This window comes from Ambystoma mexicanum, chromosome 6p, assembly GCF_040938575.1.
Source record: "Ambystoma mexicanum isolate Mex_15411 chromosome 6p, UKY_AmexF1_1, whole genome shotgun sequence".
Classification (NCBI taxonomy): domain Eukaryota; kingdom Metazoa; phylum Chordata; class Amphibia; order Caudata; family Ambystomatidae; genus Ambystoma; species Ambystoma mexicanum.
The window spans coordinates 795,233,053-795,248,147 of record NC_090935.1 but is presented as its reverse complement, the minus strand read 5'-3'; positions in this window follow the sequence as shown (position 1 = coordinate 795,248,147).

The following is a 15,095-nucleotide window of genomic DNA, read 5'->3' as shown; positions in this document are numbered from 1 at the left end:
CCTTCATTCCACTCTCATGCAGGTGATGCTGGCTACCCATTGAAGCCGTGGCTCATGACCCCGGTCCGCAACCCACAAAACAGGCACGAGGAGGACTACAATAGATCTCATACCCGTACACGGGTGGTGATAGAGCAGACCTTCGGCCTTTTGAAGGCACGATTTCGTTGCCTCAGCCGGTCAGGTGGGGCCCTCATCTACAGCCACGAGAAGGTGGCCAAGATCACCATGGCATGTGCAATGCTGCACAACATGTGCATCCATCGGAACGTGTCACTGCCCCCTGACGTGGGTCTGCTACCACCAGATGAGGAGGAGGAGGAGGAGGAGGAGGAAGGAATGGCAGGACAGCATCACGGGGCCGATGCACAGGAGGGACGTCACGTGCGACAAGCATTGATTGACCAAAATTTCTGAGTCACAAGTCAGCTGAGGGGGTGAGGATGACAGGACATTGGGCACTGGGTGTGGGGATACATGTACTACATGCACTGTGAGACATTAAAAGACACATGCACAATGATCAATGTCCACTCTGTTTTCCAGGATAGACCAAACTGTGTATTGTATAATCATGTGAAAACGTGTACAAATAATCCTCCACCCTCACCTCCCTCCCCCCAACTCCCACGCACACCCTCACCCCCCTCCCCCCCAACTCCCACGCACACCCCCACCCCCCTCACCCTCCCCCCACAACAGCCCCACAATGGTCCCATCAATACTACATAGGCCACATGTGTGTGGCTTCATAGTCAATGGGCACTCCCCGAGCCTGGGGTATCATTTTCGCATTGTGCGTTGTGACCTGCGGACCGGGCTGGTCTGCGTGGAGGAGCACTGGGAGGGTGGTTCCTCCTGCTGGGGCTGAGGTCTGGGGGTTGCTGCCTCCAGGGCATCAGCAATCCTGCCGAGCCCCTCACAGAGCCGGTTTGTGCATGTAGTGATGACCTCGCCCAGAGCCTGCAGGTCATTGTGATGCACCAACCCTGATTCCCGGTTGTCCCGGAGAAACTCCTCTATCATGGCCGTGAGGTTCTGGGAGTGCACAGCTTCTGCGGCCGATGTGGGGGATGTGGTTGACAGGCTTGGTATTGGGCCTGCAGGCCTCTCAGGTGTTTCGGCAGGGGAAGTGGGCTGATGTGAGACAGGTGTTACCCCTTCGCCTGTGAGGCCTGGGCCATCACTCGACCCGGAGTCGCTGTGTGCAACCTGGCTGTACGATGGTGACTCAGGGCTGTAGTCATTGGTCTCCTCCACGTTGACCACGGAATAGGATGTGGGGCTGTCTGGCACACTAAGGAGGCACATGGCAGCATTCTCCCCTGACATGCTGGATTCCTCAGGGTGCAGCGTGGGGCATGTTTCCGGCGGAACTGCAGGCATGTCCAGGTGCGCGGGTGGGGGTTGTGTACCCTCCATGGGGGTTGCTGGAGCAGGTGGTGTAGTATGGGCCTTATGTCTGCCAGCAGGTATGCGCTGTACCCTGCCCCTGTCCCGGGAGGTACTTGGCCGGGAGCCTTCCTGCTCCTCACTTTCATGACCGCTACCTGTGGGGGGCAAGAGAGAGACAGCATGAGCAATGATCTGGGGGTCATCATGACTTCAAGCCTATGGTAACACATTGGGAGAGCAGCGTCTTGGTGATCTTTTGGTCGGTGAGTGAACTTGGCTTGGATGGTAAAAGCATACTGTTGGCGGGGTCAATCATGTTGGCGGAGTACTGTGGTGAGTGACATTGACCAGCTTTCTGTGTGGCATGGCCAATATGGGTGTCAGCCTTGCACCTGACATCATCCTGGGTCCCACTTGTTACGACATGGTTGCAGGGGGGGGGTCTACGAAGCAAACATGATGTGACTCTTTGGCCGGCCCTTTGCGGTGAATTACATTAGGGATGCATGTACTGTTTGGGCTCATGTCACTCACCTGCATCAGCAGATGAGGGATCACCGCAATCCATTTCGCCAACACCTTCGATGGCTTCTGTGCCCATCATCTCCGCACATGTTTCCTCCCAGGGCATCATTTTAATGGGTGAGCCTGGGCCTCCTCCTGTCTCCAGGGCCTGCTGACGGTTTGCTGACAGGATGGCCCGCACCCTGAGACGGAGGTCATCCCAGCGTTTGCGGCAATGCGTTGTGCTGCGGGGGGTGTTCCCAACGGCGCTCACCCTCTGTGCGACCAACTCCCATATCTCCTTCTTTCTGAGGATGGTGGGCCTACGCATGTCGCTGCAGAATACGATATCTGCATGTTCATGCAGAGTGTCGACCAGGACCTGTAACTCATCCTGGGTGAATTTTTCTTTTCGGATGCGCGCAGCGCCCTTTTTCAGAACTTTAGGCATGATGCTGTTCTCTGTAGTATATTTGGTCGATCTGAGTCCTGTATGGAGTCCTGTATGTCCTGTATGGAGAGGATTGCAATGGATTGTGATTTTAAATATGGCCGCCGTGATGCTTCCCGTTCCTGTGCGATGACGTTATTTCCGTTTCCGGTATTTAACGGTGGCCGTAATTTACGGATAGCGTAAATTACGGTCTCCGCTAATTACGGATTCCATCGAAGGCGATGGTGTTAAATACGTATAGGTTTATGGCGGTAAGGGGTTTGACGGGACCTTTTGCGCTATGCCGCAAGGGAGTTTACCGCCATGGCGGAATACTCGTGCACGCGAAGTCGGAATATGGTGGAAATAGCGCCTTCCAACCACATCGTACATGGTATTTACGCCATGGCGGTAATTAGTGTTACTTACCGCCGTACTCGGAATGAGGCCCATTATCATAAAAATATAAAATGGTTAATAAAATACATGAAAGACGCTAGTTCACTAAGAGTTCTGATTGGTTGACCTTACACTGATCAACATTGAGCAACTGACAGGTCATCAAACTATGAGCCAGAATGAACGTAGGTGGAAAGAGGTCCGCAAGCTGCTTTTCTTCAGTTCAAGAAACTACCATCCCTCCTCTCCTAGGCCATGTGCCAGGGTGCTCTGCTTTGTAGTTTACCTTGTAAGGTGATGTGGGACAACATCCAGGGTGAAGGTAAGGCAACAGTCTTCATTTATATTCAAGGTAACAGGGCTGCAGCCTTTTCCATCTCCCAGCAGCTTCCAACTGGCACATTTCTTATCATAACATTCTGTCAGCCCCTAGACATCATCAGGCTCTATCTGATGTCACCAGCTGCTACAGGGTTCCACAAATCCATTATGTAAATACATACATTTCTAAACCTTAACTATGTACACTATCTAACACACCTCCTCTCCTTCCAATAAACTGAGAGAAGGAAGAATCATGAGCCGTATCTGTAAAATGAACCAAGTTAATACACAATGTCAAATTGAACAAACATACCATAGTAACTGAACAAACAGAAAATGGAAGTTGTGTAAGTACCGCAGTGGCTGATGGGAGCATTTTAAGATCTCTTTGCAATGTGCTCCTTATTCCACACTTCGCCTCCCTCTGCACCGCATTGCCATAATCATTCCACACAGGCTTGGCACAAGAAAACTTTGAGTCTGCCTTCCTACTCCATCTTGTGAGTTTCACTTTGACTTCATCACCTCTATTCAGTTTCTTTGACTTGCATCCATGCCTTACATCATACCTTGACGCATCACCACAAAATCTAATTATATCATGAATCAATCAGAGATCAACAGCCAATATTTTGGAGTGATCCATCCATCCCGGAACTAGCAACATGTTGTGTTTGTGACCTCTCTAAACCATCTAACTAGCACCCATATATTCAATATGTGTTTCTGCGAGTAGACCTCTGCCCAGATACAATGGCTCGAACCTAGAGACACCACTAACAGGATGGGCAGTACTCCAATACTGAAGTACCTCAAAGCAACTCTTTCAGCCACCCAGCTCTATTGACAAATTAATAGAATCCATAACAGTTCTATTAAATCATTCAACACAACCATTACTCAGCAGGTGATATAGCGCCACCCTCTTATGCTTAATACCATTTTCCTCCACCCAATTCTGAAACTCTTTCAAAATGAAATGTGGCCCATTGTCACTAATCAAAGTGGCAGGCCAACCCACTCGCCAGAATATGCCCTCCAAAATTTGATTATATTCTTCAATGTGGTGTCTTTGAATACCCTTACTTCTGGCCACATAGTAAGCAAGTCCATGACTGCAATTATAATTATTATTGTTCATTTATAACGTGCTTAATTCCAACAAGTGGTTTCTAAGTGTGGGATCGGGATTCAAGCCTGTGTTGTGCTGCATTTTCTTTCTTCCAAGACAAACACGTTGCCCCTTAGTTATCCTTCCTCCCCAAATGACGTACGAGTTCCTACTAATGGTCCCAATACATCTATGGCAATAGTGTCCCATAGAATTCTGGGTGCTTGTTGTACAATCATGGGTGGAGTTCTCATCTCCAAGACCTTGTCACTATTATTGCACTTGACAAAACAAACCTTTCCATGCCAGGCCACCAGAAATCCATTCTTATGAGGGATTTGGTTCTACAGATCCCCATATGTGCATTATATATCCACTACCTTTTCTTGCATCCCCACTGGAACTAATAATCTCTGATCTCTACATACAAAGTCCTCCAAAACACTTAATTCCTCCTTCACTTTCCTTAATTCATTGAGTTGTTCACCCAACCCTTGATCATTGCCCTGACTCCATTTCGTTTGCACCATCCTCTTCACTTCTTGGTACAAACTGTGATCCTGATAAGCCTCACGCCATTCCCCCTCATACAATGACTCCTCCACAACAAACATGTCCTTGATCCCTTCATCTATCAAAAAATCAAGCTCATCGCATTCAGCAAGGGGATGTTTGGACAGCACATCGGCCACAACATTATCCTTTCCATTTACATGCTCTACCACAAATTCAGGACCTTTCAAATTTGTTATCCAGCTGGAAATTCTTCTTGATGCTCGGTCAAGACCTTTTTTATGAAAAATCGCAACCAATGGCTTGTGATCAGTTCTAACAGTAAACTCTCTACCATACAATTAGACTCTGAAATTAGTTATCACCCACAACACAGTCAGTGCCTCTTGTTCAATCATGGAATACCACCTTTCCAACTCCTTGAGTGCCCTAGAGGCATATGCTATGCTGTGCATACCACTTCCATCTTCTTGCATTAGAACGCCCCCAAACTCCAAGGCATCAGTATATACAATGGTGCATGCACTATCCTTGAAGCCATGCAACACTGGGGCCTTGGCAAAACTCTTCCTCACATCTCTCATCCACACAAATTTCACACCCTTTCTGGTCAATTTTCGCATGTTCGCTGTTTTACTTGCCAGATTTTTAACAAATTTGGCATAGTACTCAATCATCCCCAGAAATGATGACACTTCAGTTTTACTCTCGTGTGATTGGATTTCCAAATTAGCTCTCATAGGGCTTAACTTGGGGAGAACACGATCTCCCGTCACACTGTAGCCTAAACAATCTACTTGCAGCATACTACATTTGCATTTTTCCAGTGTCAGAGTCGTACCAGCCCCGCTCCAACTTCTTGAACACTTGCTTCGGTCTAATGTCATGTTCACTTCTGTCTATCCCCCACACAAGAATATCATCTTGGTAAAACTTTGTACCACTTAGGCCAACTAAGATGTTGTACCATCACATGCTGGAAGACACTAGCTGCTGAAATCAGCACAAATGACATCCTAACACATTTGAATAAACCAACATGTGTAATTAAAGTGAGCATAACATGAGAGGCAGGATGCATCATAATCTGGTGATAAACAGATTTTAGGTCTCACAATGAATAGACTTTAGAACCACTGAAATCTGAAATCATCTAGTCAATTTTTGGTAAAGGAAATCTTTTGGTTACAATATTCTCGGTAACTTGTCTGAGATTGATTGATTGATTGATTGACTGATTGATTTGATAGTTATTGTGCGCCTATACAGAAGTGTTTCAAGGCGCAACTAGGCAAGGGAGGGGGAAACAAAGGGAGGACAAGACAAACGATCTTACTAGGACTACTGTCATTTACATTGTGCAAGTGCGCAACAAGAAGTGCTGGGGATAGGGTACAGGGAGAAAGTACAACCAGAGCAGCAGGGCCCCGAGCTAAGTACAAGGAAGACCGGCACTACAGGGGGCAGTCCCAACCCAGTAGTACAAGGTAAACCAAATGGCAGTGCAATGTGGGCCAGGTGGATAGAGAGGTGGTGGAGAGAAAGGACCCAAGCTGAACCTGGGAAGGGCAGCCAGGAGGAAGGAGGTCAGCCATGCCAGAGCCTGATAGTTGATACCTATGGTCTCACAGAGATGAGTAATCAGGATGTTATGGTTGACTGTGTCAAATGCAGAGGAAAGGTCGAGGAGAATGATGACAGGAGGAGAGCAGGAGTCAAGATTAGAGAACAGATCTTCACGAGTGTTAAGGACTGCAGTTTCCATGCCTATGGCTGCTCTGAATCTAGACTGATGGTGATGGAGAGAACCAACAGATTTAGTATGTAGGGTTAGCTGGGAGATAGCCAACTTTTCCAGGAGTTTGCCCAGGAAACGAATGATAGAGATCGGGCGATAGTTTGCCAAAATGGATGGGTTGGCAGAAGGATTTTTCAATAAGCGGTGCACAAGGGTGCTTGAGAAGAGAGGCAAAAGATCCAGTGGTGAAGGAGTGATTACAGGAAATGGCCAAGGCTGGCTTGAGAGAACTAATGTTGTCCTTAATGGTTCTGGAGGAGCAGTGGGTCACTTCTTTGGATGAGACTTTCAAGGACCAGACTTGTCTTTAAACATCATCAGGTGTTACAGGAGAGAGGGAGAAGAGAAAGCGAGGAGGAGGGGGGGGGACAAGGAGGACCTGAGAGATGTAGAAGGAGAGAGAAGATAGAGGAGGAGAGTGTAGACAGGATGTCCTGGTTTTAGTGGTGAAATGAGAAGCCAGAGCCATGCAGAGGGCCTGGGAAGGAGTAGAATATGTAGATACTGCAGAAGGATTGGCCAGCGGTTGCACATTTTGAACAGTTCCGCTGTGTTGTTAGAGGCCGCAGAGATGCAGGATTCAATATGGACCCTCTTCTTGCAAAAGATGGAGTGTCTGTATTGCATTTGAAGCAGGCTGAAGGCCAGTTTGTCAGAGGATGCTCCTGAAGCTGCCCACTTCTGTTCAGCTACTCTGCACTTGAGTTTCAGAGCGACTAGATCAGAATCATAACAACAGTTGCACTTGGTGACAGGCTTCAGGCGGATTCTCAAGACAGGGGCAAGGATATCCAGAGTGTTAAAGATGGAAAGGTGAAGGGTGGAAAAGGCTGTGTCAGGATGGGAGTCAGCCCCAGGAGTAGGTGAGGGAGAGAAAGTAGAGGCAAAGGCAGCCACTGCCACTCGCTTCACTGGATGAATGACCGCGAAGGAAGGTGGCAGCGCTTGGTGGGACTTTGCCAAGGGGGCCAAGGGGGCAGGAAGATTCAAGTAAGAGGAAAGAAGAAAGTGGTCAGTCCAGGTGAGAGGAGTAGTGAGAGGATTAGAGAGTTGGATGTCTGAAGAGATGAGAACATTCAAGGTGTCCGGCAGAGTGAGTCGGACCTCAGGGTAGAAAGAAGAAGGAAACAGAGTCTCATAGGTTGTGGAAAAGACCAGAGAAGTCTGGGGAGTGCAGGTGGATGTTGAGATCCCCAAGGAGGAGATGTTGGGAGGTCTAGAAAAGGAGAGAGGAAGCGAGGTCAGCCCATTCACAGAGGAAGAGAGTGACCTGGCTTGGTGGCCTGTAGATGGTGGCCAAGATCAGAAAGAGGCCAGTAGAGATTGAGAGCCTGCACATTAGGCATTCAAAGCAGTAATAGGGCTGAGTATGGATAATAGAAGCAGGGATCCACTTGGGAAAGATCAGGGCCACTCCACCTTCAGGCCTATTGGGTCTGGGCTCAGAGAGGATTGTGTAGTCCTCAGGGATGTGTGTGTCAAAACTTGTGATAAAGATGGCCCTGAACCATGTCGGTAAGAGCGAGAACATCCAGGTCCAGGAGTTCAAGGTGGTGGCAGAGCAGTGTTTGACAGCAGAGCAGGAGTTGAGAGTAGCCATGTGGAGCAGGTTGCCACTTTTGAGTGACTTCCGGAGAGGTGTATAGGGGAGAGGAGTGCCCATTGGAAGTGGCAGCGGAGCCCAAGAGGTGGTAGGAGGAGGCAGCAGAGGAGCTGGAGAGGTAGTGGATGGCAAGGGAGTCAAAGAGGTGGAGGAGGGAAGTGGCAGGGTATCCAGGGGAGAGGTAGCTGGCAAGGAAGCCGAAGAGGCGAAGGATGCAGGTGGCTGGGGGGGCAGAGAGGTAGTAGAAGGCATAGGAGCCAGACCAGTAGAAAAAAGAGGGTGGCAGAGGAGCCAGGTAAGGGGTTGAAGGAGTTGCAAAAGAGGGAAGGAGGTTGATGAGGTGAGGGAGGCGCCTATCAAATAGTAGGAGATTGGGCTGAGGGCCCTGGACCATGACGGTGATGTTTAGACATTAATGGTGACTCTGGAGACTGGAAGGAGGCCAAGAGAACCTACCACCTGGTGCCACCATTAATGAGAGACGAGGAGGAAGGCGAGAGAAGTGCAACCATATGAAGGGTCCTCGGGAGAAGGAACGACAAAGAGGATGTTGGTGAGTGTCTGTCTGGAGGAGGCACTAATATAGGTGTCAGCGATGGGGAGGCCTGGATTGGAGAGCAGGGTGTCCTTCTTGAGCTTCTTCCTTCCGGTCTTAGTGAGAAGAGTGGGATAGGAAATAGAAAAGCAGTTACAGAAGATGGGGGGAATTGAGTAAGGAAAGTGAAAGGGCAGGCGAGAGGAGGAGAAGAGAGGGAAACACTGCACAGAGCTACACCACACTGGGTGCACAAGGAGGGGATTGGAAAAAAAGGGGGGTAAACAGAGGTAATTAATGGACAACAACAGAGCACAGACTAAGACAAGTACACAAGGACAGCAGAGGCAGTGAGTGGAACAGCGGAGGGAGACGGCCAGGCGCAGCTCAACCTAAGAGGAAAAGGCATGGAGGGTGACAGTAGATATTGCAGAGAAGCAGGAGCCTAGAGAAGAGGAAAAATGCCTAGTGGACACAGCGAGCCATGTGCAGCAGTAGTGATCACAGAGAAGGGGGACCTAGAGAAGAGGAGAAAGCCCTAGTGGACATAACAAGCCATGTTCAAGAACACCCGGGAACACTTGCCTAGAGGAGAGATGCAAGAATGCAGGAGAAATGCAGAGAACAATGATAGAGGCCAGTACTTTTGCCTAGCATGAACAAATGCAGAAAAATTCAGGGGAATGCAGAGAAACAGTAATGGAGGCAAAATAATTCACCTAGAAGGTGATCTATACATTGGGCCTCATTACGAGTTTAGCGGTTGACCCCTGATGTATTACAAGTTTGGCAGTAACCCGCTGGTGCTGCCGGTGGGTTGCCGTCGTACTCGTTACAATGTTTCTGCCGCCTGAGATCCCGGTGCCACCAGGACATTACAAGTCCCGGCAACCCGGGATAGCGGGCGGTGGAAAGTGTAAGTCCCCATTCCCATGGAGTCCAACAGGACTCAACGGGAATGGGGACAGGGAAGCACCATTGCTAAGGGTGGCAGTGCTTCTGTGACGACCCCGCCTACTGGGGCCGTTGTGCTTGACAGGTCACACGTGCCAGGTAAAAAGGCCCAGGAAGGCAGAGTTGGAGTGTGGCGGTCCGGAAAGTGTGCCAGTACGGTGTGACCGGCACCCTTATTTCCAGACTGCCACACTCAGAATGAGGCCCTCCATTGGGCTTTTTCACTATCACAATGAGACTAACCCATTCCGATGCCTCTGACGTCTCAATGATGTCATCCTCGAGCATCCTTTTGATTTCCAATTCTATCACCTTTTTATATGCTAGAGGAACAGGTCTACGTTTGGCAACAAATGGAAAACCATTTTTTAAGCTTGATTTTGTGAATGAATCCCTTTAAACACCCAACATGAGATTAGAATACATCAGGGTTCCACTTGGCTACCTCCTTCCCATCTAACTCTTTTGTCACATATTTTTGTAAATCACTTCCCACCATATTACATCTATTATGTACCTATTCCTTACCATTTGGGTTGAGTTGCATTCCAAGCACTACCTGACAGCTCCAAGACAATAGATTACCCCCTAAATTAGCTACATATATCTTGCTAGTGGTTGTTTTGGCTTTAAATGACAACATTGCATCTTACTCTCCAATTATTGTTGTGGTGTTCTCGCCATATGCATTGGCCTTTACTGTGGCATCTTTTAATATACACCTTAAAAGACTTTTCTCCCAAGACTTTTACTAACCAAGGTATGGTCCACAGCACTGTCAACTAACATTTCAATAAATGTTCCATTAACTCCAATTGAGGTTTTGGGTGTTTTGTTCTTTATTTAACCCATCGCATCCACCACTTTACAACATTCAGCTCTTCATACACATCCTAATTAGCATCTTCCTCTATCATTCACAAAATGTCAACTCCAAAATCGACAGCATTTGGACATGTGTCCTCTTTTACCACAGTACCTGCATTCAACATGTAGCGCTGTACTTTCTCTGTCCCTTGCGAAGAGTTCAGAAATCCCATATCTATAGCAACCCTTAAAAGATTGAGATCCTCCACCACCACCAGACATGCCTCTTCGGTTGCTTGGAATGCCTACACCTCTTCCTCTGTTTCCATCAGCACCTTTATCGCTTCCTCTGTTTCTCCAGTCATTTTCCTTGTCTGTTATGTGTATTTTCTCCTCTCTCTGGTGTTTAACTGCATGGTCTATTTTTTTGCACCAAGATAGTTTCAGTCTGCTGAAGGAACTTCCTAGAATTGTCTATTTTCCTTTAACGAACTCTTTAATGCACAAGGCTGGATGTTCACATTTTTAGCTACTTCTATTGCTCTGCCAAGATCAGGATATTTTTCTTCCCACAGCTGATCACGCACTTTGTTCTCGGTATATTTAAACATTAATTGATCTATAAGTTGTTCTTCCTGGTAACACGGCTTGAACTGACACTTCACATCCAATCACCTTAATGCTATGAAGAATTCTCCAGTGCTCTCTCCTTTACGCTGTTCTCTGGTGGCAAATCCATACCAAGCAAGAATGTTGTTCTCTTTCACCTTGTAGTGTTTATGCAGTTCAAAACACTCCTGTCGAATCAACTAAATTCCGTCCTTCTTCCACCGTTGGCTCAAGAAGTTTCTTCAATACTTCCTGGCCTCCACGTCCCAAACAATGATATAGAAGAGCATCCTTTCTCTCCCAGGAGTAGTTGGGACCATAGACTTCGATAATGAATTTCAAAAAATTGTCTTCCCAATCCTTCCATCTAATGATAGGTTCTGCACAGGAGATAGGAAATATGCTGGACCAGATATGTTTGCCATAGTTCTCATGGAGTGGAGATGTTTGATGGCTTGGATGGAAAATTTGCAGTGTATCCTGAATTATTTCATTATACTACTTTTCCTTTAACTATTCAGGTCATTTACTCTTGCTGACTAGTTTATTGTACTTTGAATTGGCAGTTTAGCTATTTACTTGATATATTCTGTACTTCCAGGGTGTCAGATGATTGTTCTTCAGTTTGACTTCATATATGTTTTCCTGTATTGGCATTTATAACATTCTAATGTGTCCTATATCACCCTTGATTTTACTGGTGCAATCCTCATTCACCAAAAGGCATGCCAATGACATGAAGAGGATGTGGCACAGGAGATTCTGCTGACTTTATTCTCTCATGAGACTGGTTTCCTAGGGAACATCTCAACAACAATATGTATGCCACGCACTTGATGTGCGACGGTCCTTTTCTTTGCGATGATGTAGGTTACAGAGTGCTCGCTCTGAACATTGAACCCGGTAATCTCGCCTCTATGCGTGCACCTTCCACCCTCCCCAAAAGTTATTTTGGTGTCCCTGGCACCTCCCTTCGGATCATGTTAAAAGAAAAGGTGTAGAGCTTCTCATGCTGCTTGCCTGCCTGCTTGGCATGACACGGCCCCCTCGGTGTATGAGTCAATTGGAGAATGCCGCTTCCCTTGAGTTCAACGTGAGTCGGGGCTCAACACCGCTGCAAATATTGCACTGCATAACATCTAGGAGGATCGCAGGGTGACTCATGTGTCAGGCCCTGTTGTGACCTCTCAGCTGGGCACACATAATGTTGTCACACCCACTTGAAACACTTGTGTATAAACGCATTATAAATGCCATATCATATCATATAACTTAAAACCTGAGCAAGGAAATTACAGGAGCTTATGGGCAGTACTGGGCACCTTATGCTTGCGCTCTCACCTTGGTTCACTTTGAACTCCGTCTTGGGTTTCTCAGACAGTTTCCCTCCTCACAACAGGGTCCACCGCTGCCTCCTTCTGCTGCAGCCCAGGCAGCGGTTTGGCTTGCCACCAAAATTATGTAGGGCAACATCCAGGCTCAAGATAAGATAACAGTCTTTATTTATTATCAAGGTAAGAGGGATGCAGGCTTTTCTATCTCCCAGCAGCTTCCAACTGGTACATGTCCTATCATAACATTCTGTCAGCCCCTAGACATCCTCAGGTTCTATTTGATGTCACCAGCTGTTGCAGGGTTCTACAAATCCATTATGTAACTATGCACATTACTTAACCTTAACTATGTACTCTATATAACATAAGGCACCTTGTGTCTGAGAATATGAATGAGGAGTTAAGCAGGTCTCTTACCTGTGTCTGTACTAATAAATAGATAGTGTTCTTGAATTATGAGTCACGTGTGAGAGGACCAAATTTGGAATTATTCTACCATGTGTTTATGACTATTTTAGCTAATATCTAGGTGAATACTAGAGTCTTTTCTTCCACTGTAGCTTATTCTTCAAAGATTCAGCTGACTTATTATTACACTATGTTTGGCACACAATGGACGGTTGTGCTTTTCCAGACTTTAATTAATCCTTGCATCTTGGGAATCCTTATCTGGTGCCTTCTCTGCCATGCTGAGACCCTCCTTAAATTATTGGTAACCTTGACTCGGCCTTCATGCCACTGTTGAGCTCTGCACAAATCTGTTTTTCTTGTAATTTCAGCATTTTATTCTACTTCTCTGCCCTATCTCGGCTCACTGTGACTTCCATTTTTGGAAAAGATGGCTGCTAGCTACTCTCGCATTTCCATGTTAGTAAACTACACTCACACGTTGTTAGTGTTCCATTTAGGTTATAGATTGCTTATGTTATGTTCTTCATGTCTATATCATTTGTAAATGTTGAATGTTAATGTTCTTCATGTATAAATGCATATTTGACCTAGTGTCCGCGTTCCTCATGGTGAGTACACATGTGCTTCATGTCTAGTGGATACATATGTATGGTTCCTGCATCAGCCTTGTCATTCTCTCCATCTTTACTTCACATTGTCTTCATCCTTTGCTGTACACATTTGGGATATGGACGGAATGGTTGGCTTAGTGAATAACGCTTTTTGCCCATACAATATTGGGTTGGCAGGAGACCAGCAGGACTAAACTGTGGCAGAGCCCACTAGCAACACCTCGGTCTTGTTGCTGTTAAGGTGAAGTCAGTTCCTGCCCATCTACGAATGGATAGCCAGAGGCAGGATAGGCAGCACTCAGCTGACGCAGACTGAGACACATCGAACTGCACAAAAACTGAAAGAGTTATTCAAATTAGCAAGAGGCTAAATATGCAAATTTAAAAGAAGAGGAGAAAGAGCGTAACCCTGAGGAACACCAGATGTGAATTAATTGTCCAACCATGAGGGTATCCAAACGAACAGGTCAGTGAGCCAATCATCACGTTTCTCCTACCTCGTCTGTCATTCTTATTTGCAATTCTGTTAACATTTAACTTTAAATTGAATACATTTATAAGGTGCACTAAGTGCCCCTGGGGCTTACGGGTGCAGACAGAGTTAAGACAAACAACGAAAATACATACAGTTCAAGAGAGCTATCACAATGATGTTTAGCAGGGAGTCGACCTGATCAAGAAAGTATTAAGCGTGTTCCAGAAAAAAGTAGTGGACTGAGTTTCCCACAAGTCCGGTGGAATGGCTGTCCAGGCTCTAGGAGCGGTCAGCGAGAAGTCGCAATTCTTCACTTCTTTTATTAATCAAACAATTTTATTGATCTTTCACATACATTATAAACAGTGCATTTACTGATTGACTCTATGTGTGCCCCTAACCCCCCTTGCACCCTGAGCATCAGCAAACCAGACTTGAACTCAGAATCACTAGCAGTGTTAGGCAATGTTCCATTGGCATTTTCATGTTTCGCTCTTTTCTCATAGGTGTATATACTGGGCTAGGCGGTAGACCAGTCAGTGTAAGTCTTCCAATTTTTGCCATATTTTACTTGCTTTGTCAGGGCAACCTCTTGCGGTATACACCCGGTGTTCCATTGCAGTGCATATGTCAACATCTGTAATCCACTGATCGAAACTGGGAGTCACCTCTGAACCCCATAACTGTGCAACTGTTCCTTCTAAGTACTGCCGTGGCAGTCGACAGAAATAACTTTTCATATCTTGACAAATCACTCTCGTCATCCACCCCCAGCAATAGCTGCTTTGGTTCTCTTGGTATTGTGTTGCCCATGACCCCAGTTAGCTCATCGCAACATGCCTGCCAATATTGTTGTGTGGGTCGCATTCCCATAAAATGTGAAAGAAGGTGCCTTTTTCATGTTTACAGCGCAGGTACCGTGGATCTGAGACTTTACCCCACCGGAAGCGGGCCACTCTCGGGTAGTAAGTACGATGTAGGATCTTAAGCTGGATGAGCAGAAGTCTGGATGAGATTGCGGCCTCCCGGGGATACATCGACGCAGCAATCCAGTCTTCTGGTTGTAGTGCTCCTACATCCTGCTCCCATTTGGCCTTAAGGCTAACTAATCCTTTGTGGCAAAGGAGGTGATTGTGTTGTACATGGTTGAGGTGACTTTGTGTTTGACCTGCTCCGGGATTATGTTGCGTTCAATCGGGGTGTATTCAGGCATATTGTTCATGTCCAGAAGATGGGTTCATAGTGCATGTTTTATTTGAGTATAGTGGTATTGTTCTGT